The sequence below is a fragment of the Equus caballus genome, chromosome 1 (genome assembly GCF_041296265.1).
Source record: "Equus caballus isolate H_3958 breed thoroughbred chromosome 1, TB-T2T, whole genome shotgun sequence".
NCBI lineage: Eukaryota > Metazoa > Chordata > Mammalia > Perissodactyla > Equidae > Equus > Equus caballus.
This window is the reverse complement of record NC_091684.1, coordinates 196,742,457-196,767,268: the sequence shown is the minus strand read 5'-3', so window position 1 is coordinate 196,767,268 and position 24,812 is coordinate 196,742,457. Positions and strand designations below refer to the sequence as shown.

Below are 24,812 nucleotides of genomic sequence, written 5' to 3'. Positions count from 1 at the left end.
CATTTTCCATTTGGTGTAAGATGGCTAATAGGGGTTCCTGCTTCACAGAAGGAGACAAGTTGCAATAGGTTGCCCCAAGGATGTTCTGGTTTAGAAAATCATAACCATAATAAAAATTGTTCAAAGAACAATAAAAATCAATATTGTTATAATAATAGTTAACTTTTACTGAGCACACCTGTGTCAAGCCCTATGTTCACATTGAAATATTCATTTATCTTCTTAACGGTTCTGTGAGCTGTGAGATAGTTCCTAGTATCACCATTGTATGGATGATTCAGAGCAGGATAGTGTGTGTGTGTATTTATGAATGTATGCATGTAGGTGTCTATGTATGCACATGCATACAGTGAAATAATCACACTTACATCTATTTTAAAATCTGAATTGTTCACATAGCAGTATGTTAAACAAACATTTCCAAATCAGTTGAGATAAATCACTACCTTTTTAGCTACCTAACATTTTAATCCTATTGGCAGATATTCAGATTGCTATTTTTTTTCTATCATTAATGATGCTATAATAAAATACCTATACACATTTATATTTATTCAGTTATCTGTTATTTTAAGTGGAATTGCTAGGTCAGAGAGTTGCATTCATTTACATTTTGATACATATTGTGAAACTGCTGTCCAGAAAGATTTTCCCAATGTGCATTCAAATCAATAATGTACCTGAGTCCTCATTTTTCCCACTCGCTTATTAGTGCTTGGTATTACCAATCTCACTAATTGTTGAAAGCTGCCCAATAAAAATTGGTAGGGTAGCATGTTATTACTTCAATTTGTATTTCTTTTATTATGAATGAAACTTTATTTTCATTATATTCATTCAAGATTTTTAATATTCATTTTATGACATGTCTGGAAAATTGTGTTGCCTTCTACTCTAAGGAAATTTCTTTCATCTATTTATATCAGTCTGGATTCATGGATTCTAATTTTTTTTTCTTATAGGTTATAATCACTTGCTATCATTAAATTGTCCCAGATTGACCTGTGAGAGCCTTTCTATGCTGGCTATTGTGTTCTATTAATATTTGCCACTTTTTTTTTTTTTTTTTGGTGAGGAATATTGACACTGAGCTAACATGTGTGCCAATCTTCCACTATTTTATATGTGGGATGCTGCCACAGCGTGGCTTGATAAGCAGTGTGTAGGTCTGCACCGGCAAACCCTGGGCTGCCAAGCAGAACATGCAAACTGAACCACTACACCACTCGGCCAGCCCAATGCCACCATTGTTTTTAAAGCACATCTTTACTTTCTGACACAGCAAGGTGTAGAGAAATGAAGGCATAAGAAAAACTGTCATTTGGCAATTGCCAGTAATGCCTGTTTTAAGCAGAATCATTAATGGATGCTAAAACTAGCTAGTGAAAGCACGATGAGAGGCAAGATGCTTACATGGTCTCAAAATATCTCCCACAAGATGCTTATAATCACAAAGGGAAAATGAATAACTTTAAAGTGGAGAAACCTGAGGACTCCATCTTAACCAAGGAATTAAAGGTAACATCACCAGCAATAAGACCAATACATTCCCGCATCTCCTGACATGGTGCCCTGAGAGGCACACACTCTTACTGATAATCCTTTCCCCAGTGGCATAAACTACATCTAATCCTGAAGAAACATCATACAAAACTGAGGAAGATTATACAAAATAACTGACCTGTACTCTTGAAAAATGTCAAGGTTCTCAAGGACATAGAGGAAACTTCTAGACTTCCCCTAAAGAGACATGCCAAGTAAATGCAACATCTGATCCTGAATTAAATCTTGGACCAGAAGAAAAACTATGTTTCTTTTGCTATAAAGGATCTAAGCGGGATATTGGCAGAATTTGAATACAGTGTCTAGAATAGATTGTATTTCACTTTCTGATTGATAGTTGTAACTGTAAGATAATGTCCTTATTTTCAGGAAATACGCACTGACTCATTTCAGGATAAGGCACATTGTGTCCTCAACTTACTCTCTAACGTTCAGAAAAAAGTAAGTAATATGTATGTAAACATATATATTGAGAGAGAAGAGAGACGGAAGTGGGTGGAGAAAGAGAGAGAGGAAGTAAACGTGTTACAATGTTAACATTTGGGGACTTTGGTGAGGTGTATGAGAATTCCTTGTACTATTTCTCTAACTCCTCTGTAAGTCTTAAATTATTTCAGCACAAAAAAATTGAAAAGAAGTTGATTGCCTTTGACTCTATTCTGGTATCAGTCCTTTCCTTATTGATTTGTATGTTCTGCTTTTTAAAGAGTGTCATAATGTTCTTTAATGGGATGAAAGCTTTTTAGTTTATCCCTTTGCTGGAATTTCTAATAGGGCTGCATTTTCCCTCCAGGCCAGGGAATTCAAAGAAGATTGAATTGGCGTTTTGATCCCTTGTGTTGATGCAAGTAATCCATAATTACTCTATAAATCAAAACTAAGATGAGTTTATCATGAGCCAATTTGAGGCCCATAGCCCAGGAGAACTTTTCCATCAAGGAAGGAAGCTCGCCGAAGAAGTGGGGTCTGCAGAGTGATTGTATACCATCTTGGAACAAAGAGCATACATCACATATCACAGGAATCTCTCTTTTACGACCGTCACGAGATGCTTTGCTAGCACAGCAGGTCAATAATTAATCCTTAGTTTCTAGGAGGAAATGCTTATCCTTAAAGAAATGTTGATATAGGGGGAGGAAACATCCCTATCTTTAAGGATATCATTCTTGGCTTTGGGACACTGTAAACATTTAAAGCAGATGTACAATGCATGCTCAACAGGACATGTCAGGCCATTCTGGAAAAGCAAGTTCAGGCTGAGTTAGTTTTAAACCAAATGGCTTCCTCATAGACTCCAATAGATCCTACTGCTTTCCACTTATTTATTACTTGCTAACTCTGGATGATAAATATCAACATGGCTAAGAGATCTATGACCTAATTTAGATTCACTTATCATATGGAGAAGTAACTTAAATGTGTTTTAATTGTGTGTTTTGATTTCCCCATATGGGTTATAGTCTATTATTCTAATCTCATTCAGGTTATTAAAAAATCTTAAAACATATTTATGATATTTCCTTTGTAACAGCAGATACTAATTTTTACTTGCATAGGATTTAAATAAAATTTCATATCTTCTAGCATTAACAAGGCAACTGCATCTTTGAAACTGAGGATGAAGCTGCTGTCATGAGTTTCTTCCAGCACTTTTCTTTCTTTCTTTTTTATTTTGAGAACATTGGTTTATAACAGTATATAAATTTCAGGTGTACATCATTATATTTTCATTCCTGTGTAGATTACGTCGTGTTCACCACCCAAGACTAACTAATATCCATCACTGCACACGTGTGCATAACCACCCCTTCACTCTCTTCCCTCCCCCCCTCCTCTGGTAGCTACCAATCCAGTCTCTGTCTCTATGTGATTGTTTGTCGTTGTTTTTATCTTCTACTTATGAGTGAGATCATACGGTGTTTGACTTTCTCCCTCTGCCTTATTTCACTTAGCATACTGCCCTCAAGATCCATCCATGTTGTTACAAATGGCTCGATGTCATCATTTCTTACAACTGAGTAGTATTCCATTGTGTATAGATACATCTTTTTTATCCATTCGTCCCTTGATGGGCACCTAAGTTGCTTCCAGGTCTTGGCTATTGTAAATAGTGCTGCGATGAACATAGAGGTGCATGTGTCTTTATACATTTCTGTTTTCACGTTCTTTGGATAAATACCCAGCTGGATCCTATGGTGGTTCTATTCTTAATTTTTTGAGGAATCTCCGTACTGTTTTTCATAGTGGCTGCACCAGCAGTATACCAGGGTTCCCATCTCGCCTCATCCTCTCCAACACTTGTTGTTTCCTGTCTTGTTAATTATAGCCCTTCTGACAGGAGTGAGATGATATCTCATTGTAGTTTTGATTTGCATTTCCCTGATAGTCAGTGACGTTGAACCCCTGTGTGGGCTACACGTGTCCTTCTGTTGTGGCAGGGTTGCTCTTGCTGCAGTTGCACAGGGAGGCTAGGCTGTCCCCCTGGCTGGCTGGTTGTAATGCTTAGCTGTGTGTGGCTGCTATGTACCCTTCAGTTGCTTTTTCAGGCTTGGGAGCCCCAGCACAATTGGCTGCAACAGGAATAGCACATTCCTGTTGCAGTTTTTCTGCTAGGTGAGTAGGTCCCCAGCACGGCTGGCTGCTAGCCTCAGGGGCTCACAATTTCTCTAGGCCTCTGGCCTGCAAGGCTCTTGTCAGCTCTCTCAGGATTGCAGCTGAGTGGGGCCAGCCTCAGGCACGGGAGCACCCAATTGTTTCAGGCTGTCAAAGGTGGAGCTGATCCCCTGTGTGGCTATTTGAGAAGCACAGTTCTGCAGCTGACAGGCCCTACTGCCCACAGGGCCGCACACACCGTCCACACAGTCCTGCCCAGTGCACATGCCCCAACCCCCTGAAGCAGACTCAGTCGCTCCACTGCAGAGGCCCCACACCACCAACACCTCCCACACTCTACCCTCTCCTCGTGCATGCCTTGCCCTGCAGAGGTGGACCCACTCACCCAGCTGCAGAAGATCCAGGCGCCCCACCTATGCAGGGCCACAAGTTGCCTGAGGGCTTGCTGTTGGGTGGAGCCAGTCCCTAAGGCAGGTTCTCTGCCCTGTTTGAGCTGGATTAAATCATTGCTGTAGTGGGTGGGGCAGACTCTGGGCTAACTGGCCAGGGGAAGAACTCCAGTGGTGTCTGCCAGCGTCTATGTCAGCACGCCTGTACTTAGATTGCAATAATGGCTGCTGCTGATGTCTCAGTCCCTGGAGAGGTCTCACCTGTCATCAAGATGCACCAAGAGCCTATCAGGTGAGTCTCTTTTCACCAAAGGACTGTGTACCTTTCTTTCTCCTGATTTTAGGTTGCTTTCCAAAATGGGTGAATTTTAAGAACAGGCTTTTTTCTGCTTATGTTCAATAGATTTTCTGGGGGTATTCCCTGTTGTTGTTAGTAGCCAGCAAAACCAGATATTATGACACTTGTCTCAGTTGTGCTGAGTCCAAAACTTCTTATAGCAGTAATGCTCCCCCGTTCAGATCCCCCACTCCTCGAGGGAAGGCTGTGTACCTTAGGATTGCTCCCAGCTGGCCGTGAAGCTCTGCAGCTCATGAAAGTGGCTTTTTTCCTCTCCAGAAAGGAATTTCTGCCTCTTCCACCGCAGTCAGGACTGTCCCTTGTTGTGGGAGTTCTTTTTATCCAGTTTTCAGTTCTCTCTCAGCGGCAATTGTTCCCAGAGTAGTTGTAAATTGGTTGTGTCTGTGGGAGGAGGTGAGTTCAGTATTCACCTACACTGCCATCTTGACCCAAATCTTCTAGTACTTTTCATAATTAACTTCTTGGATGGGATTCAGTCTGGACCTGCCTTATACTCTCACACAAAAGGGAGCTGGACTGAAATAAGACCATAGAGTATTCTAACCTATAATAATAGCAGGTTTTCAAAGATGAGGACTTATTTTAAAAGGCTGTGGGTTTCCTTAATGCAGGATACACCAAATATCCCACGGACCAACTTAGGTTTAGAAGTGAGACAGGTGCAAGCTGAATTTGACTCTTAGTGAGGACCACAGAACCCTGGATGTAAAGATAACATCCCCACTGCTTAGATAAGATGGGAGAGCACTGGAGAAAGGAATGGGCACACAGTGCTACTGAGAGGAAATGCACAGAGGAAGAGATGTTTTCAAAAGCAAAGGCAAACTAGAAATTTTAAAAAGAAAAGGATGCAGTAAATTATGCAACAAAAACTTCAGTTAAATGTGATTTATAGTGACATAAAAATCCCTCCCCATTTAGCAAAGACCAGCTGTAAAAAGCATCTCATAAAGCCCAAGGTAATGCTGATGCTTTGAGATGCGTTCTAATTATCTCCTGAGTCCTTGTTTGGGTGCTTTAATTAACCTTGGTAACCCAGTCCTCAGCCTAAACTTCAACCATAGCTGAGCTGCTACAGAATTAGGATCCTGTTCAGCAGTGGGTCACTGAACTGAATGATGTACGTCTGCTGATTCCTAGCCTTGTTTCCGTTCTGGGACTGTGCAACGAAATGAACCATGAAGAATTCTGGTGACCCTAGGGTGTGGTACGTTTTAGCTTTTACTTCTCTCCCTGAATAATTTCCCTTTCCTTAGATAAAGTAATTCACATTACTTGTGAATATCTACCAGAAGATTCAGTCTTACTAAATTTATCATTATTTTGATGAGAAATTTTTCATAAAGGATTAAACGGAATATTTGGGGAGGCATTTTATGATAAACCAATGCTGCCTGAGTGCTCAACACAGTTGTTGGAACCAGCGAAGCCCTCTTAGCCTGGCCAGCTTCGTGAAGAATATAGTGCATGAGGGAGTGTTCAGAACTCGTCAGAGGAAGGGGCTAGTCTCTGAGTGACATGGGAATCTTGGGGAGCCAAGTTGGCAAACATCTGGAATCACAGTTTAGATTCCTTTCAGAGAATAAACTTACACATGTCATAAAAACAGGTAAGATAACTGGCATATTTACAAATTTCCATTTTATTTTTCCTTCTGCAGGAACTTTGGAGTATTAGATAGTAAGATCAGCATGGCAGATCGCTGGCTTCATGATAAAAACATGGGAAACCTAGTGGTGTTGACAGCTCATGGCTAAGGAAGGGGAGAGCGATGTGTGTCTGTGTCGTGTGCATGGCTGGAGTGCACTCCTGGCTTTGCCTGTGTGTGACTGGACCGTGAGCAGAAATGGGTCTAACTGCCAGGCAGGATCCTTCATGTTTTTCCTTTTTAGCTTGCCCCTGGCGTCCAGTTGAAGGTACAGAGTTAGGTGCAGAGTTTCCATCATCATGAGTTCCAAAATAATTGAGTAGAGCAGAACCCCACTTCCAAGGACTACTGGAATGTTAATATGAGTTAGGAATAAGTTCCTGCATATGAAGCTACTGAAAAGTTAGGGTTTATTTATCATAACATCTAGCATTACCCTAACTAATATAGAGGGTGATAATTAACAGCATGATAAAGTACTGCTGAATTTAAAAGTGAATGGCAGAAGAATGTAAGAGTAGATAAAAAAAAGTAATGAAAATATTATGAAATAACTATAGCAGCTGGGCCGGTGGTGTAGTGGTTAAGTTTGCACGCTCTGCTTTGGTGGCCTGGGGTTCACCGGTTCAGATCCTGGGTGCGGACCTATGCACCGCTTGTCAAGCCATGCTGTGGCAGGCGTCCCAAGTGTAAAATGGAGGAAGATGGGCACGGATGTTAGCTCAGGGGTAATCGACCTCAAGAAAATAAATAAATAAATAAATATAGAGAGCAAGCAATGATGCTAAATAAGAAATCAACATAAAGTAGATGAAAGAAATAAAATGAAGTATATGCCTAGTATGAATGGGATGATTTCCACTAAAAGGCAGACTGCTAGACAGAGCTAGAACACAAAATCGTGCTGTGTGCTTTTTACAAGAAACAAACTACAAAAACAGGGAAGAAAGATTGACAGCAGAGAGATCTTGGCAAAGACAGACAGTATTGGGCAAATGCAAACCTAAAGAGAGCAGGGGGGGCAATATTAATAACAAGGTCCTATTTAAAATTAAGAGCTCTAAACAAGATAAAATAGGACAATGTGTAATACAAAAGGCATATTTCTGAAGAAGATACATTAGTAATAAACCTGTATGAAATGTACTTGGCAACAAAGAAAACTTCTGCAATTTTTAAAAAATGGACAATTTTATTGTAATACTCTCTGTTCATAAGTCAATACAATTGAAATAAGTAATTAGAAATTGAACAAAATATTTCAACTACTTAGAAAACATTACCTAGATAACTCTTATATCAATCAAGAAATAAAAAAAAAGAAATCGTAAGCCATACAAAAAGCAATGGGAGAGAACCCTGCCTATATGGTATGTAGAAAAAGCTAAATGCACAGGATGCTGTACGGCCTTGAAAGTCTTCTTATCAAAGAAGAGAAAACCAATACAGAAATCAAGTACTCATCTTAAGAATTTGAAAAAGTGCACTGGCTAGGAATTCAAATTATATAAATTTCATGACCATGGGAATTAGTCTATTTCTTCCCCCACCCCCCGAGTTTTATTGAGATATGACTGACATACATCACTGTAAAAGTTTAAGGTATATAGCATAATGGTTTGACTTACATATATTGTGAAATGATTCCCTCAATGAGTTTAGTTAGTATCCATCATCTCATATAGATACAAGAAAGAGAAAAAGCAAAACAAGAAGAAAAAAATTTTTCCTGGTGGTGAGAACTCTTAGGATCTACTCTCTTAACAGCTCTCCTGTACGTTGTACTGCAGTGTTAACCAGTCATCACCTTGTACGTTACATCTTCAGTACTTACTTACAACTGGAACTTTGTACCTTTTGATCACCTTCCTCCAACCCACCCCTGCCCCCCCCCCCCGCCCCGGTATCCACAAATCTGATCTCTTTTTCTGTGAGTTTGGGTTATGTCTTTTTTAGATTCTACATATAAGTGGGATCATATGGTATTTATGTTTCTCTGTCTGACCTATTTCACTTGGCGTAATGCCCTCAAGGTCCATCCGTGTTGTTGCAAACGGCAGGATTTCCTTGTTTGTTATGGCTGAATAATATTCCATTGTACATACATATGGCAACTTCTTTAGCCATCCACCCCTCACACTTTGGTTGCTTCTGTGTCTTGGCTGTTGCAAATAATGCTGCTATGGACATGGGGCTGAAGATATCTTTTCAAGTTAGTGTTTTCATTTCCTTTGGATAAATTCCCAAAAGTGGAATTGATGGATCATATAGTAGTTCTATTTTTAATTTTTTGAGGAAGTCTGTTTCTTTAGATTTGTAATGTCAGGTCTTAGTAGAATGCTAAGCTCAAAAGAGGCCTTTGGCAAAAATTTGTTCAACAAATAAACCATAGGAAACCCAATAATAAAAATAGCTACTGTTTACTAAGCATTTACCACGTGCCGGTCACTGAGCTTTGCATGGATTACTTCACCCACTCAGCAATCCTATGAAGGTATCAGATTTTTATAAATGAGAAAATGGAAGCTTAGGGAAAGGTTTAATGAATTGTCTAACCTAGAAAAGCTAGCAAGTGCAAGGGCTGACATTGGAACCCATGAGTCTTATTTCAGAAATTCATGAGCTAAACCACTATTTCACCTGGGAATGAGAGAACCTGAATAACCTTGCAAAAAGAGGATTACATTTTTCTTATAATTAGGGGATATCAAATTTTGACCTGTCCAGCCAGATGTAAACATGGCTCTACACGAGTCCAGGTGTCTGCATGACAAGCTAAGGTTATCTGTATGCTGCATTATATTCCCTCTGTGAGGAGTAATGGGTCAGTCAACAAACTTATTTGCTGGACCATATTAGTTTCCTGTGGCTACTGTAACAAGTCACCACAAACTGGTGGCTTAAAGCAACAGAAATATAATCTCTCCCAGTTCCAGAGCCAGAAGTCTGAAGTCATGGTCAGCAGGGCTGTGTTCCCACAGACTCTAGGGGAGAATTGATTCCCTGCATCTTCCTGTGTCATGTAGCTATCGGTGGCCTTGGTTTGTGGCCGAATCGCTCCAGTCTCTGTCCTCCATTGCCCCCTCCTCTGTGCGTGTGCGATCTCCCTTTGCTTGTCTTTTGTAGAGACACTTGTGAAAGCATTTAGAGCCCTCCTGGGTCACCCTGGGCCATCTCTTCATCTCAGCATGCTCAACTTCATTGCCTCTGCAAAGGCCCTTTATCCAGACAAGGCAACATCTGCAACCTTCCGGGATTAGGACTTGCTATCTTTGAGTGGCCTTTATTCCACCTACTTCAAGAACTCATCAAGAGAGAGCTACCAGCCTAGTGGGGAAGCAGGAACACGTCAATGTGGACGGGGGATAAAAACTGCTGAAAGAATTGGGAAAAGAGGGGAATCGTTTGGACTCCGGTTTTGGGTGAAAGCTTCATAAAAATAGGATCTGAGGTGCATTAGGCAGGCTTTCAATGATTTTGTGGAGGAAGGGTGAGCAGAGACGTGGAGCTGGGAATGTCTAAGATGAACTTTGGGATGATGAGGAGGTCTCTTGGCCAGGATCTGAGAAATATCACTCAGGACAGTCAATATTCATCTGTTGTTAAGTGATTAATATCAAATCATTATTTTTTAAAAACTACTGTGCATGAAATTTTAAATGTGAGACAGCTTTCTCCAATAAAACTTCATTCTCTGGCAGATGTTGAAGGAGCAGTTCAGAAATCCCAAATGTTCGCCCATATGCACATTGAGAAGCCATTTGTCTTCCTGCATTAGGGCTCAAAGCCCACAGCATCAGGACGGGGGTCTCTGAGACCCCAGAGTGGGATGTGGTCCAAACACACAAATACTTTAGGAAGGCTGAGGTAACATCTAGGAATCGGAGAACCAGAGCCTCTGCTCCTGGAAGATTATCAGTCTTTACGGATGCTGCTTCGTTATAAATATAAATCCTCATTTACCAGAGCTCTTTGCACATGCTTTCAGCTCAGTTCTATGTCTTACAGCTTCCCCTCACTTGGGGCTCACAGTGACTCTGGTAGCTTGATTTTTGCATGAGATGTATTTATTCTGCTGGGGAATATCACCATTTTTCTTCATTTTCTCTGACATTTCATCCATTATATTCTGAGTTTGCCCAAAGGACAGAAATAAATAGCTCAGTCTTCTTTAAAAACAGTGAGAATTGAATAAATTTAGAAGCAGCTTGGTGCTCTGGATGCTGATCAAAGAGGGTCTTTCATCAATTTATTGAGTCCCCTCTCTTCCTAAAGGAGATTGGTTATTTATTTTGGTTCATGGAAAGAGCTCTTGGCACCATGGTCGGAGCCAGAATAATTGCAAGTAGTAGTTGGACTTAACCATAGCTGAGTAACGATATAACTGGAAATCAGATTTACTTTGTTTTCTAAGGTAAAAGCAACAGCCTTATATCAAGCACATTGTGTTTGTAACTTAACACTTTAACATTTAAAAATCCTACTCTAGTGCAATTAATTGTGTGCTTGTGTTTCTGGGAGAGGCAGTGTCCGCGTAGTCTTCAGTGATTTTTGGTTTATTTCCACAGGGGGCTGGTAATTCTCAGGAAACCTGGCTCTCAGCTGCCTGTCCAAATGGAGGGTTCTTTCAAGCAGCAATTTCATGGTGAAACCCTTTTGGTCTAGGAGGATCAGAGCATCCTTACAGGAGGTGGAATTCAAGAGTCTTCTTCAAAGCACCTTCTAGACTTTCTTATCCCTCCTTAGCTTTTGAAGGATGTTAAGGACCCTGCTGTTGCTTTGAATTTTCCCTGGCTGCACTTCTGACCCTGAGACTCGGGCCTCTTCTGGGTTCCATCACCCACGTGGTAAAGAAGAAGGTCAGGGAGAGAAAACTAATATCCTCACTCCCCTCTGTCACTGAATTACGTCCTGGGACATTTCCTGATGTCCCAGCATGCTACTCAACAGACATGGGCATGATCTGAAGAAAATAGATAAAATTGGATAGCTCCAGATTTACATGGAAGAAGTTTTAGGATGCAAATAATGCCAGAAAGGGTTAGGAATAGAATTAGCTAAAGAGAGAAAAGACTAGAAGACTGATGGCCAAGTATTAATAATTTCAAGTACCTACATTCACTCTGCTGATGTGGGGATGTGCATAAAATTTTTGAGAATTTTTGACATGTGGTTTCCTGTCATACCAAGTTTACATATGAGCTTAACTATTGTAGCAATGCTATATTCTAACAGAATCATAATTTGAGTGGGTTCATATTTCTTGGGTTACAAACTCTGGTGTGTGTTATATAGAACCATTTTTAAAGAAATTTTCCAATATTGATTGATTTCTATCCTGATTTATATTCCACTAGAACTGACTAGAAATTTCATCCTAGTCAGTTCAACATAAACATGCTCAATTAGGGGTTTCTAAGTCAATTCCAGATTTCCTAGGTCAATTCTCTCCTCCCACTCTGTGGTAGGCAGAGTTCTAAGAGAGACCCCATGGTTCCCGCCCTCTGGAGTTCACACGCTTTCTTTCAGTTACTCAGTCAAGCACTAATCTAGGCCCTGCTGTGAATGGATTTTGAAGATATAATTAAGCGTACAAATTAGTTGACTTTAAGCAAAGGAGGCTATCTGGGTGAGTCTGACCTAATCGCATGGGTCCTTTCCATCTGGGTCTAGAGGTCAGAGACAAGGAAGTCAGAGAGACCTTAAGCTAGAGAAGGATTTGATGTGAGGGAGGTTCTTCATGGATTGCATTAAAGATGGAAGAGGCCACACGGCAAGGAGTGCAGGCAGTCTCCAAGAGCTGAGAGTGGCTGTTTGGCCTCTAGGAGCTGACAGCTGGCCAGGAAAAAGGCCTTCAGCCCTATAGGCACAAGGATCTGAATTCTGCCAACAACCTCAATGGAAGCAGATTTTTCCTGAGCCTCCAGACAAGAACCCAGCCTGGCAGACACCTTCATCTCAGCCTGTGACGTAGTAAGCAGGGAACTCGGTGTGGCTGCTCTAGACTTTAACCCACAGAACTGTGAACCTACAGGCATTAAGTCCCCTAAATTCGTGGTAATTTGCTGCACAGCAATAGCTAATACACCCTCTTTCTTTGGGGCTGCATGTCAATTCTAACAGGCCAACATACTGTCAAAGTCTTGGCTTGGGGGAGAGGTCAGGAAATAACACCAGGTGCTGAGTTGCCCTCAGTCCCTGCTAGAAACCCCCTGCCACGTCATCATCTCCTCCCACTTCTGTCTCCAGTAAGCAGGCCTTCCACGCTGGCATTTGTTCTATATTCTCAGTTCTGCTCCTTCTCCCGTTATTCCGTGCTGGCATCTGCTGCTGTGTCCTTCTGTGCTCACCACCAGCCTCTCTGGGCTGAGCCCTCAGGGTCTCTGTGAAGCTGCCCACAGGATGAAAGTCCTGGAGTCCTTCTGCAGGCATTTCTAATCATTGTTCCTCACCATCTGGACATGGGATTTCTTACAAGCCTGAAAAAATTCCTGGAGCTTTACTGGGGCAAAAAGAAGTTGTCCTCGGTGCTCTTCAAAGCACAGACTTTTCTGAGGTCCTGGCATTCTCAGCGATCCATTTCTCCAACCCTCACGCCAGATGTGTGAGTCAGGCGAGGGTCAGGGTATAAATTGCCTTCTTTAGAGATCGTATTAACATCTAACATCTATGGCTTCGCTCCTCATCGTTTTTCAGGGAAATTCTATATCCCCTTGCCTGGGAAAAACCTGTAGAGTAAGTATTCTTCCAGTTTTATTTGTGTCATACCTGGGTTTTGTTATATTAAAGTGGAAGCCAATAATGTGCCTCATGTGTTGTTTGGTTTTTCTGTGACAACTCCATCGTAAGATGATGAGGGCTGCGGGTTTAAAAGGACCTTAGAGGAGAGAGGAACAAGTGAATTAATGCTTTAAATACCCTTCACTATACACGATTTTTTAGAGTAAATTAAGAAAGGTAGAGCCATTTAAAGAGAATATTAATGTCTAGTTGTCAAGTAAAATTACACAAGAATGATGACTGAGGAACTAAAAGTATTCTCCATAGGACAGGGTACTTAAAGTTGTTTTAGAAAGATAAAGAATTAGTTTAATTAGCATGCTATTACATAATATTTTTCAAATATTTATTAGGATAAATATTTTGTTAAGATTTTTCAAATTGTAATCCAACATTCAGTTTTGAAAGGATAATTTAAAAAGATGAAGCTTTGGAAAGTTCTTCTGGGGAAATTGGCCCAAGTGTTCTGATTTTCCCTATGTGACTCTAAAACATCGGCTTATATATTTTTTCTCACCTGAAAAAGCATTTTTATTAGATACTGAATATAGTTTAACAAAATAATTCAAGAATTTGTAGAACAATAAAGTCCTGGGAGTATAAGGGGACTTACTGATAATTTGCTTTAAATCTCAACTGTTAATGCCACACTGTATTTACCTAACTTACTCATGTTTATAATGGGCATTTGTTCAGTTTCAGCCTGCACTGTTTTTCAGTAGGAGTTTTAACCATATTTAGGTCATATATTTAAAATTGATCTATTTATGAAAAATTCATAAAACTAAATGTTTTAGATTTTGGATTTTAAAATTTGTCTTTAGGAAAGTAAACAATGATGGAAATCAATTTTACAACCCTTTTTTTTTTTTTTTTTTGAGGAGGATTTGCCCTGAGCTAACATCTGTGCCAGTCTTCCTCTATTTTGTATGTGGGTTGCCACCACAGCATGGCTGCCCACGAGTGGTATAAGTCCGGGAACCAAACCCAGGCCACTGAAGCGGAGTGTGCTGAACTTAAGCACTGGGCCACGGGGCCAACTCCCAATACTACATTCTTAATTTGAAAACTTGCTTTCTATTAATGAAATGTTTCCACAAATGTAAGTGATAAGGAGAGGACTGTGTTGATAGCACCATATGAAACAGACATTTTTAAATATTACAAAGTTGTTGCAGCTCAGGGTTCAATACTTTTGTGTGTACATTGTACACAAAGTAAAATTGACTGTCAAATGTTACGATTTACCAATTAAAAATATTCCTTCTGTAAATGGTAAGGGGTAATATTTGTGAATAGCAAGTTTTAGCAATATCATCTCATTCAAATTTTGAGCACTCCATTAACTGGTGGATACTGAGGTTAAATGCATCAGGTTTGCCATTGGAAATGAAGAAATTGGCTTAGTCTACAGCTACTTGTCTTTGATGAGTATCTTACATTATTTAGTAGCTATTTAGCAGACATCAGGGTGTATAGGAAGAACATGGGTCTAGAAATTAGGAAACAAATTGTATTTAGGATCCTTACCTTTGCAAATGATAGAAACCCGACTTCCACAGGTTAAACAAATGATGGAAGGACCAGGAATGTTAGCTGCAGCCTGAGGCAGTTTCCAATGATGTCAACATTTATTCTCTTCTCTTTTCTCTCTCCACTCTGTATTTTAGCTAAGCTTTGGTCTCAGAGCAGCATCCGTCTAAAGAGAGAGATGACTTTTAAAGAACTCTTATGTCCTTACTTGAGCTACAATTCCACCCTGGACCAATTACAGTGACCCAGAGGTGAAGTGGGGTACTCTGCGTGGCCAGCCTGGGTAACATGACATGCGAATGTCAGAGGAAAGCAGGCCTACCTAGTTTACCACCTCATGCAAAAAACACTGAGTGGAGGAAATGTGGTTCCCAAATAGGAAAGATCCTGATAACCAAATCCTCTCTACCTGTGTTCCATCACATTCTTTCTTTCATTGACTAGAACTGTGGCCCACAATGAGTCGCTTAAGTAGTCTGGGCCTCACTGTCTTCAAAATGAAGTGTTGTGCTCTATGATTCATAGTCATCCATCTGTCCATCTATCCATCCTTCAGTTAGTCACCACTCTCTGCCAGGCACTGTGCTATTTGTTAAGAATTCAAAGAAGATTAAATACACTCACTCCTTTTGATGGTCTAGGGTGGGGTGGATGTAAGCTAAGCAATGACAATGCATGCCTGTGTAGAGTGTGTGGATTGCCAACAGTGACAGCTACCATTGGCTAAGAACCTATTGTGTGCTGGGTTCTGTTCTCCACGTCTTGTGTATGTTATAGGATCTGGCCCTCATGTTACATGACAAGGCATTTGCTGAGCTAAAGTCCTTTAAAGATGAGGAAAGCAAGATTAGAGGGATTTGGTAAGTTCCTCAGGATCAGGTGATCAGTGGTAGAGGCTGGAAATTTGGATTATTGCCCGACTCTGGCTTGTCTGTTCTCTTCACTGCGCCATAAGCAGAGAGGGAAGAACCACCTGTGCCACAAGGCTCAGAGAAACCTTCACGGCAGAGGTGACAGGACAACTAAGTAGAGAGATAGGAACTTGCCAAGTGGAGAAGAGAAAAACGCCTGAAAATGTGTGGTCTTCACGGGGAACAGTGAGCAAGCGTTCCTGCAGAGTCGAGTCAGGGCTGCAGGGGAAACCGAGAGGGACCCAGTGAGAAGAGGAGGTGGCACAAACCTGTGACGGGCTCTGGACGAAGGACACTGGACTGGACTTGTGGGAAGTAGAGATACTGTGGAGGCCTTAGGATGGAACTCTGAAGAACCATATTTTGATTTGGAAATATCATCTGAAGTCCTTTAGATGCTAGTATTTTATCATCTAGTGTGACACGCAGTTGTACATTTCATTAGATCATTTAAACAGAGGAGCTAGAAATATTAGTGTGTTGAACAAATATTATAGGATTTATTATAACTCAAGTTTTGAATTCTATAACGTCTTTCATATAAGAGTTAACATGTTCTCTCTTTTTTTTTTTTTCATCCCAGTTCTCTTCTTGGTTGGTATTTCCTGAGCATTGCATGATGCAGAACTTTAGATCTTATATTTTTACCTGGTACCATGATTATCTTGTTTTACATAAAGGAAAACTGAGATACAGAAAGCTCTGACTTGTGTGTGGTTGTGTCTATGACTAGCTTTTCAATTCAACACCTTTTTCATACAGAGCACCTTTGTGTTAATCAACCACTAGGATGATTGAAGAGTCTCAGGGTCCTTGTCTCCACGGGAAGAGACAGCATGAGCTGAGGGTGATCGGAGCTGCCGTGCTGACCGCACAGGCTGCCGCTGCGTTAGACTTTTTATTTATTTTACAAGGTGGACTCTCATAAATTAAATGGAATGAGCAAATCAACTCACTGTATATTAACAATGCTGTTAAATTATTTTTGACTCATTTTATCTGGGATTTAATTATGTTTTCATGTTAAACCATTATTCATTTGAAAATGCCCCCTAGTACTTACAGTGCTGTCTCATTCATTACAATAATTTGAGTGTATGACATAAAAATTGTACTTGAGTTATTATGGCTTTTCTTGAGAGGATGTTAACCCTCTGGCCTGGTGCTGAAAATGTCTCGCCGCTTTAAATAGATTAGACAATGTCTTGATACATGTAATAAAGAATGGTCCTACAGGATCCTGGAATTGCATGAAAGTTAAACCTTGTATGCTTTGAGAAATTAAAAGTACAACACAAGTCTATTGTATTTTTATCTATTTTTCATTATGTAAGGTATAGATTCTACTGGTATTTTTATTTTAAGTGGAAGTTTAACTCCATTTAGATAACCAAACTCATCAAACTTCCCTTTCTTGATTCTTTTTCCTTGACTCTCATTTCTGGACGCAGGAGCTGCGTGACAATTCTAGTGTTACAAACGTATTGCAAGTCATGCTGGGTGAACACATTCAGAAATGAAGTGCCATGTCCAGCATGTACAATGGTTCAGTCACATTCATCTTGGAAAAGGCTCTCTCTCTCTCATATATATACGAATGAGTTGAATAAGTGTTTGGCCTCAGTCAACATACTTACACTCACAATGGCACTTTTCCTTTCAATAATCCTTTCTATCTATGGACACTTAAAAGCCAATGCCCACCTGGTTTGACTCCCAGTCTCACTGCATGATTTGTTGCTTGGTTTATTTGCTTTACAGATGTATCCATGATTTATGCGTAATTATGTTTGCTCTGTGACCCCCTGGTGCTGAGCGGACACAGTACTATTTCTCATGGTTGACTAAAGGAGAGTCTTCGGTACACAATTATGCTGTTCCATATTTGCTAGTGCAGGAGTTCAGAGAAGGTTATGGATTAGAAGTATATAGTCTTTATTTGACATTGTATAATGTCCTTGCTGACATAGGGAAGTTTATACACTTAGTAGTAAAATTCTCTGTTCACTGCTCAAATAGTCTAGGAAAAGCTAACTTTTAAAATGCAGTATTGATGAGAGAAGGGCTGAATATGTGGAAATTATTTCTACCTAAGGGCATAGTGGGTAAAACTGAGAGGAGAAAATGAATTAAGAAAAACTGTTCTGGAATTTGGTTAAAAACTGGGTCTGCTTATGGTGCTTTCCCGGGTTAGTGCTCCTTTGAGGATGAGAGCCCCTCTGAGGAGACCATGCAAAGGCCACGGGCATTTTCATTCCTCTTTGAAAAAATAGATCAGACTCCAGAAGACGGCCTGCAAACTGCTTAGAACGAATTTTCGTTTTCTAAGAAATAATGTGAACCTTCCCTACTAGAGAAGTAGGTGACATTTTACAGAATGAAGTTCATCCAATGAAGTATTACCTAAGAAGAAATATTTCAGTAAATGTTCAAAACAGCTTTATGGAGGTGTAATTGACAGACAATAAACGGTGCATGTTTAAAGGGTACAATATTTAAGATATTATGTCTAGATACAATTCCTTTATTGGATATATGATTTTCAAGTATTTTCTCACATGTGTGGCTTGTCTTTTCATTTTCTTAATGCTATGTTTCAAAGAGCACACGTTTCAATTTTGATGAAGTCTAATTTATCAGTTTTTCCTTTATGGATTGTACTTTTGGCACTGTGCCTAAGAAATCTTTGCCTATCCCAAGGTCACAAAGATTTTTGTCCTATATTTTCTACTATTTTTTTTGTAGTTGCAGCCTTTATAGCTTTGTTCATGATCCATTTTGAGTTAATTTTTGTATAAGATGCGAGGTATAAATTGAAGTTTATTTTTGTATATGGACATCCAAATTTTCCATCACCATTTGTTGAAAAGACTGTCGTTTCTCTACCGAATTGTCTTTGCAACTTTGTTGAAAGTCAGTTGTCTGTGTCGATATGTTTCTGGGCTCTCCCATTATTTTTCTATTTTTACAGCTATGCGTCACTGTCTTGATTACTCTAGATTTTTAAGAAGCCTTGAAATCAGGTGGTGTTGGTTCTCCAACATTGTTCTTTTCCAAGTCGTTTGGGCTAGTTCCGTGTCTCATGGTCCTTTGCATTTCCATGAGGATTTTAGAATCAGTTTGCCAATTTCTACCAAAAAGCCCCCTGAGATTTGGATTGTAGTGTATTGAATCTATAGATCAATTTGAGAGAATTGACATCTTCACAATATCGAGTCCTCTGACTCATCAACATGGTATATTTCTCCTTTTAAATTTCCCTCAGCACTATTTTGTAGTGTTTAGATCTTGCAATAATTTGTCAGATGTATAGCTGAGTATGCCATACGTCTGTGATTATTGTAAATGGTATTGTTATAAAATTTCAATTTTCATTTACTTGTAGTTATTTTATAGAAATGAAATTGATTTTTGCATATTGAGTTTGTGTCCTGCAACCTTGCTATTAGTTTTGTGTAATAGCTTACACTGAGTTGTCTATATATTTAAATAATTTTATACTAATAGTTTCATCTATCACTATGCTTGACATTTAGGGCCCATAAACACTTAGCAGTTGCTTTGTCTAAGGTCGCCTGTGAAGAATTTAACAATTCTGTAACAATTAACATTTAGATCTCTAACAGAGATACATGGTGTTTTAAGAGTTATGGCTAGGACCCAAATGCAGTTAGAAATAAAATAACCATCTTTTGCCAGAGACTGTCGCTAACTTGAAATTTTAAACAGCTCCCTATATATATTGTTAATGCTCAATAAATATTAAATATTAGTGAAGTTAAGTGGGCTAAAACTCTTTCCTCCCAATATTGATTTCCTTCATATAGCATTTATCTTCTAAAGAAACAGAATAATGCATTGAGGCAATCACAATGTCTCTCTTTTAGATCATTATTTTCTGTTCTTTGTCCTTTGGAACATTATAAAGAGCTTTAATTAGGATTAGTAACAGTACTTTGCCATTATCAAAGTGCATTTGGTGAAGGTGTTCGGGTTAGTTTTTCCTGAATAATTTCAAGTATTAAAACTTTGTTCTTTCAGGATGTTTACAGAGAACTAATCATTGCCAATAAATCACTTTCAGAAGAAATCCGTTCCAAGACAGATTTATATTGAGAGCATTCTCTCTCTGTCTATTTAAAGATGCGAAAGTGCACAAAAGCAAATTCTAACTTGCATGGAATTTTTCAGGTAGATAGTTTCTTTTGATCTCTTGTAGGGAACCACTTTGTAATAGAAAAGCGTTTTATTTCAATTATTAGGCAATTAGATAAGGCTTTCTCTAGAGAATCATTCTTACCCTGTAAGTCTGGATTAGGGAGCGGGCCTGGGTGCTCCCACAGATCTGTCTTCCTCTCATCCTGGCTATGCTCGTTGTGTGTGGGGGCTGCCTGCTTACATGTGGTGAATCTCTCTGGACTGTCCGCTCTGTGCAGTCAAGGGTCTCATCTCACCTTACTACTGCCTAGAACAGTGCAGGAGACAGAAGGCATTCAACATGTGCTACTTGTCAATGAAAGAATCGTTTTAAAACGTGGTTGTACAAATAAGTAGATTCTATGGATTGTGTCAAATTTAGAATTTTGTGACCTAACTTTCATGCATTTAAACATTATATAAGTAAATTCTAGTAGTAGTAGGTAACCAAGTAGAATCATTTTTTTAAAAAATTTAAGATCCTTTTTATGTCCAGGAAATTAAAAATTTTGACATCATGTGATGCTAATACTCAAAACAGAATGTTAGTTAATGTTTTGCTCTCCTATGTTACTGTCTATCGTTGGGCATATTGCAAAATTGTTATTGTAACATTTCTTCCTAACATACTTTTTACAAAGTATGCAAATATCAATCACAAAAGAATTTTCAAAGGAAAGGAAAGTAGATAAATTTTCAGCTAGCAGTATTTGTTTATAATTCTAGTTAAAATTAAATGGAAATGAAGCTTGAAACTCGTTATTACAATGTGGTTTATCCCTCTTTGTAGATGTTGCTATTCATGCAACCCCCTCTCTGATTACAGAGTTCGAGAAAATGAGAAGTGAAGGAGACATTCCCTTCCCCTTTGGTTGCCTCATATTTAGACCGTCTACTCCTTCTGCTTCAGTTACTAAAGGTTTCTAAACTTTCCAGACAAAGGGAGTGCTTTTGCCTTTTCCAGTTGGTACACTATGGAACTCAGCACCCAATACAGAATTATAAATTTCAAAAAGAATTGAGTGTTGCCTCATCCCCTCTATTTTGCAGAAGGAAACTGAAGGCTAGAGTCATATATTATGCTTGGAATTTTTATGATAACAGACAAAATAATTTCTTATTTTTAGGGATTTAGAATTTACTTAAATCTGCTCAACAAAATCCTCCTAGGTGAATGAAAACAATAAAAATAAGAGGAGAAAATCCCCTGTTTGCATGAGGCAAGCTCCTATATAACTCTAAATCTCCATCAGGATGCATATTGATTTGAACATTTGAATTTATTTGATCCTGGGTTGCCAAGGGAATAATACTTTAGTTTAAATCACAAGAACTTGGACAGCAACAGGCTACCAGAAAGTTTGTGGATATTAACTTAAGTTCCATATTGCAGAGAAATGGGTGGAAAGGGCTTAAAGAGAAATTGTACATATTTATCTTAGTTTAGGTTTCTACAAAGCAGAGCTTATGACAAGGATTTTGACGCAGAGATTATTTAGACAGTGATTCCAGAAACAGGATTTTAGGGATCAGAGAGGGAGCCGCGAGGACGGAGCAACGTGCGGGTGTGTCATCAAAGTTGCTGTGGTGATTAGCAAACATAAGATCCCGATGGGACCTCTGAGAAGTGTACAGAATGCCTCTCAGAATTTTCCACTTGAAGGAAGGAGGTAGAACATTTATTTACAGGCTTCCAGCTCTTATTGGCTGACAGTTGCCTCAGGGGTCCTAACTAACCCATGCTTCCAAGCAGCAGGGGGAGAGACCAGCAGGCTCCTGAAGCATCTGGGAAAGAGTTGAGACTGAAAGCAGGAAGACACACAGTTCCCATTTCAGACTGGGTGCTGGTGGTGTGAGGTGGCGCTGAGCCCACTCAGAACTGTCTGGTAGAGCTGGAGCTGAAATCCGAAGTGGAGGGATGTGAGGCACCAGCAGCATTGGGTCTAAACTGAGATGATTACTTTATGCAACCAGGAGTTCTAATACAAAAAAGGGGAACAGAGATGCGTAGGAGAGAGGAGGGAGGGGAAACAAAAACTAGATTTGTACTTTTTGAGCCATAAAAAATTCCAAATCTCCTGGTGACTGTTTCACTTTGTGTTTTAGAATTTCAGAGAGAGCAGATCATGACAATGGGACCATTTAGTTTATATTAGAAGAGCAGAATTTGACTCCAAAAAGTAAAAGAGAACGTGAATTCTGGAAAAAAAAAAAAAGAGAAAGAAATGACAGAATTCCAGAGAAGTTAAAAGAGTTCAAAGAGAAGAGAAAAATGGAAGAAATTGAAAAGTGAGATGGGTGAGCTAAGGAAAGAAATTGAAGATAACAATGAAACCATTATGGAAATTAAAACCATTTTGGAAGCAATAAGAAGTAGAGCACATGATGAATAAAGAGCCAGTGATAATTTACAATGCTAATAAAGGTAATATTTACTTACTACATACCTACAAACTTACTACAACTCTTCAAAGAGTATTACTCTTGTAGGCTCATTGAATTCTCAGAAGACTTCCATTAGTTAGGAGTTACTATTGTCCACATCCCATAGATGAGAAACCTGAGGCACAGACATCACGCCGCAGCTACACCTCTTTATTAGGAGTCCAGACTGTATAAAATTTAATCACATACGTGTAAAATCCTCTCAGCTCTGTACTCTCACTGCTAGACACTGTGGAAGCAGAGCGTGTCTGAGGAAATTATGCAGACAAAACCATGAGAGCAATTAGCCATGAAGACTAAAGAGTGGAGAAACAACATTTGCATAATTGTTGTCTCTGAATTGGAGATTGAAATAAATAGAAAAAAGCAGTAAAACTTTCCATATATGAAAAAAGAACTGAATTTACAAATCTAAGCTGGACACTATATTTTAAGACAAGGTAGAATTATCCAACCTGAGGAGCAGTATGGTATAAATATTAATAATCAAGATTAAATAAAGAGTACTACAGTCATCTATCAGAAAAAGCAGTTACGTACAAGAGGGAAGAATTGGGCTAGACTCAGACTCTTCATAGTGATATGTAATGTCGAAAGACGAGGTGGGACATGTCTGCAAAATTCTAAGGTTAGAAAATTGTGATCCCAAAATTTACTGGCTAGCTACCTTTTTATCCATGAATAAAGGCAACAGCAAATCATTCTTAAACAAAGGACTCAGAGGATGTGCCACCCCTGAGAGACTATGGGGAAAAAACCCTTGGTTATGAGTTCTCTAAACCAACCTGTGTAAGTTAGCCTTTGCTGTGAAACAAACCACCCCAAAACTTAGTGGTGTAAAAGCCATAACCCTTTATTCAGCTCATGCTTCTGTGTGTGGGCTGAGCCATTTTTCTGATCTGGGCAACTTGATTGATCTTTCTGGGCTCTCCTGCCTCTGCTTTTAGCTGAATGTCCCCCCATGGTGGATGCTCTAGGAGAGACTCACTCAAAAGTCTGATGGCTGGCAGGCTGGGGGCCAGAGGGCAAGAAGGTGACTGGGAACATGTCCTCATCATCCATGAGACTTCCCCAGACTTCTTCACAGGTGGAGGTGGCAGAGGTCTCAAAAGCAAAAGTGCCACAAGAGCAGAAATTGGAGGGCCCGCTGAGTTCTTGGTTCAGAACTCGCATGGCATCACTCTGCAGTGTTCCACTGGTCAAAAGTGTCCCAAAGGATAAGGATGTAGGCTAGCCTCTCATGGGAGAAGTTGAAAAGTGCTGGGGCCAGTTTTGCAATCTGTCACACAGCTGAAAAGTTAAAGTTACACACAAAACAAAACACCAATACTAGGAACTGGGTAAGCTATAGTATCAAGAACAGCCTGTGCACTTTGAATGCATATAAATGTAGAGGTAAGGGTAAAAATTTGTAGGCATGTTATGTTTAGAGATCAGAACATAAACTCATAAAGATCAAAACATAAAAGTAATAAAACTAACTAGGGAGAAGAGGTGTTAGAATAAGTGGAAGTGTCTACCTAATCTGAACAACTTTCAAATATACAACACAGTAATATTGTATATTGTATACAGTAGATTGAATAACTGTAGTCACCATACTGCACATTATGTCCGCAGGACTTATTTGTCTTAAAACTGGAGGTTTGTACCTTTTCACCACCTTTACCCACTCACCCGCACCCCGCCCTTTGCCTCTGGCAGCCACTAAACTGTTCTCTGTATCTATGAGTTCGGTTTTGTTTTTTTTTTAATTCCACACATAAGTGAGATCATAGAAGATTTGTCTTTTTCTGTCTGATTTATTTCACTTAGCATAATGCCCTCAAGATCCATCTGTGCTGTCACAAATGATAAGATTTCTTTCTTTCTTATGGCAGAATAATATTCCATTGTAATATATACATTTTCTTTATCCATTCACCCATCGATGGAAACGTTGCTTCCACGTCTGGCCATGGGAAATAATGCTGCAGTGGACCTAGGGATGTAGATATCTTTGTAAGTTAGTGTTTTCAGATTGTTCTTTTTTTCTTCATAGAATTGTAGCAGTTCTTTATATATTTTGGATATTGACCCCTTATCAGATAAATGATTTGGAAATATTTTCTCCCATTTAGTAGGCTGCCTTTTCATTTTGTGGATGGTTTCCTTTGCTGAGCAGAAGCTTTTTAGTTTGTTATAGTCCCACTTGTTCATTTTTGCTTTTGTTGTCTTTGCTTTTGGCGTCATAGCCAAAAAATCTTTGCCAAGACCAACATCAAGGAGCTTATCTTCTATGTTTTCTTCCAGTAGTTTTACAGTTTCAGGTATTACATTCAAGTCTTTAATCCATTTTGAGTTAGTTTTTGTATACAGTGTAAGATAGGAGCCCA

General features: G+C 39.4%; 1 long non-coding RNA gene across 5 annotated transcripts in view; it reads right to left on the bottom strand.

The window, feature by feature from the left end:
• LOC106782225 (uncharacterized) overlaps window positions 1–24,812 on the bottom strand; it is a 45,102-nt gene that overhangs the window by 5,732 nt on the left and 14,558 nt on the right. For 2 of the 5 annotated variants that reach the window (XR_011441193.1, XR_011441196.1), the window contains exons 2-4: window positions 14,882–15,050; window positions 13,340–13,448; window positions 5,116–5,304 (exon numbers count right to left, since the gene is read on the bottom strand). This is a non-coding gene — a long non-coding RNA (uncharacterized lncRNA). Of the gene's footprint in view, window positions 1–5,115; window positions 5,305–13,339; window positions 13,449–14,881; window positions 15,051–20,095; window positions 20,261–24,812 lie in introns of all 5 variants that reach the window. The other 3 variants (XR_011441194.1, XR_002802198.2, XR_011441195.1) reach the window with 3 other exon arrangements.